Source organism: Acomys minous (assembly GCF_964271855.1).
Source record: "Acomys minous genome assembly, chromosome: 19".
Taxonomy (NCBI): domain Eukaryota; kingdom Metazoa; phylum Chordata; class Mammalia; order Rodentia; family Muridae; genus Acomys; species Acomys minous.
In genome coordinates, this window is record NC_140499.1 from 36252895 (window position 1) to 36256030 (window position 3136).

Consider the following 3136-nt stretch of genomic DNA (forward strand, 5'->3'; position numbering starts at 1 on the left):
CCATACTTAGGATCAAAACACAAACATGTTTACATATACTACATCTCTTCTTACAGCTTCCTTATATTCTGACTTACACGTTAAATATTTCCCTCTAGACAAACATGTCTTGGCTATGAACTGCCAATCCAAAGGAGTAAGAAAATAGGTTGCCACATTTTCCACCACTGAAACAGTGTAAAGAGTAGCTGCACCATAATGTGTAACTGATTCTTTTAATTCTTTTAGTAGATTATAAGGCAAGGATTTCCAAGACAGTGTGTCATTCACTTCATCATACATTGCAGGGTTAAAATGAAGGGAGGCATCACCTGCCTTTGCAGCCTGGGGTGTAACCAGAACTAGACCCCTCTTACTAAGTTTGCATCTGGGGGACTTGCTAATCCTCTACCCCAGAGACTGGCCAGCATTGTGCCTCTGAGATTTGCATGCTTGGTAATTACCAGCAGTTCCTGCTCCATCTGGAGGCCATCCTTCCTTAATTGTTTCAGTAGATAAATCAGAATTGGCACCAGAAGTAGTCTGAGAAATGGAATCTAAGAATTTCTCTGTGTCATCTGATGAGAAATCACTTAGCTTTATTTTAACAAAGGCTAAATGCCTACCAAATTTTGAAACCAAGCCAAGATGTTTGTAAACTTTTTTTTCCTCTGAAAGCTGCAGTTCAGCAGTTTCTTTTTCTGACTTTGTTTCTTATGCAAGTCTAAGTCTGCAAGTGGGATTTCAATTAAGTTTTCTTCCATAGAAGAGCCAGAAGATTTATCAGAAACTTGAGACCCTTGTAAGCTGCATTCTTAAAAGCTAAAATCTGGCAGGTCGGGCAATGATAGGTCCTCTTCTCTTAGTCCCCGTTTAATTACTACCAAGAGTGTTTGTGTAGATTCTGGCATGAGTTCCTCAGCATGGCTCACAATCTATCTTTTTAAGTCTTATGCTATATTTTGCCATTCTTCCTGACTTTTTATATAACCAACTATTCTATACAAGAGGGGGAAAAGGTTAAAGGGAAACAAGAATAAAAATTTCAGTATCTATTCCATGGGACAAGTATCTCTGGCCTGCCTCCTGGTCTGGTCTGTACATGATTTTTGGGGGCCATGGGCTCACCTTTGAATGAACATTATGAATTTATCCAGAACATCAAAATGAACCGCCATACCCTTTGTTTTTAAAGTTTTCTTAAAATGTGAGTATACATGCTCCATTCCTTATATTCAGTATGACCAATGATTACCAACTCTTTTTTTGACCTGATAGTCTTTTTGTCAGATGAGCCTGCAGCACCCTGCTCATGGGAGCCTACATCAAAACACCAAGAAGTAATAATAAATGATGATTACCCTACCATCTGCCCTATATTGGGCACCAAATTCCCTCAGACCAACTCCACAAAGAGAGAAAGTCTTGATGGTCTTGCATTATGGAGACTTGTGCAAGCAGGGAATATCTGGTTGGTTGAACAACTGGTCAGAGGAACTATTTATTGAGGAGAGTTTGAAGAATGGAAGAGAAAAAAATTTTGGCTGGGCATAAATGCAGTGCAAACTGAAAGGTCTTCTAGCCCAAGAAAATTTTATATTTCTTCTGGTTTTCCTGTCTCTTTGGGTCAACACCAGTACTATATAAAATAAAATTCAGTTTTTTCGTTACAGATTACATTACGATTTTCATAACTTTTAAAATTAATAGAGCCTTTAAAAATCAACAGAGCAATAAAATGATCTAACAATGAAATGCAAACAGTTCTCTACAACCTACAATAAAGCATAAAGCAAAAATCAATTTCCAAGAAATGGTGAGCATGACCTGATTATTATTTATTAAACAATACCCAGGAAAGTTTAATTATAGATTTCCCCAAGCTAAGGCCATTGCGTTTGCATGATTGTTATAGCAACAAAACTGGAAACTGAATGTTCTTAACAAAGATGATAACTTGACTTATTTCCAGTCCCAATCTACCTGGTGTGCTATCTAAGTTTAGGCTAATTGCCAAGGGGTCCTTTGTATAGCATGATGTCCCAAAACTACCTTCTATTGCTTTCAAAGCAGATTCTAAAGAAACATGTTTTACTTTTTTACAGGTAACAATATCTATGTCTTGTTATGCCAAAGTCCTAACTCTCTTTCAAGTAGTTTCTGCCTAGCTGTACTCAATAGTCTCAAGCCTTTGGCTAGATGACTTCTTTCAACATTCTCTGTGGAAAAAAGATTATCATTGTAGTTTTTCTTAGGGCTCATAGTCAAAGCAAGAACAGAGAGAAAGGTAGTTTTAGGGGAATAAGCAGATTTCGAAGTAGTTTTTAGATGGAATTACACCTGGACCATACATAATATTTAGAGGTAGTGGTGATCAGTCAGAGATCCTTGGGAAATTTGTCAAGGAAAGCCTCAATTGTTGCTCTATTTCTTAACAATTAGGCTTTTTATATAACCAACTATTCTATACAAGAGGGGAAAAAGGTTAAAGGGAAACAAGAATAAAAATTTCAGTATCTATTCCACAGGATAGGTATCTCTGGCCTGTATGCTGGTCCGGTCTGTATGTTGGTCTTTTCTTGATCCATGAGCACTCATGCTTTGAACCTGCAGTCTTCTCCTCTCCTCTCCGCCTGAGTCTTTTTCTGGGGCTCTTGCTCCAGGATTCCTCCTCCCATGGATGTTGATGTTTGATTAGAAGCACAATAGCCTGGCTGGAGCCTCCATCCATTTCTTGAATTCAGGACCCAGGATGGTCCTCACAGTCTTCAACAATGTCCATCTAAGTGGGGTATTGGTGGTGTTTCCAAGCAGTGGATCCTGAGGCAAAACCTGCCAAGACTGCCTTCACTTGGGATAATATCTACAATTCCTTCTACACTCTACAGCTGTTCTGGTTGTCTAAATATGTTGTTGGACAGTTTGAAGTCTTTGAAACTTTGTCAAGCAAAGCCTCTACAACTTTTCCTCATGCTGGTGACAATAACTTCTTAATTTACCTAGGGCAGAATGAAAAATGTATGGACAGCCCTGACTGGAACAGTAGCAAAATTACAGTGTAATGCTCAGTCCATACAAATGTCATTACAATTGTACCTTATCACACTTTCTTCTCATTTATGATTTGTTTTTTTACTATATTTAATTTTTTTCTTTT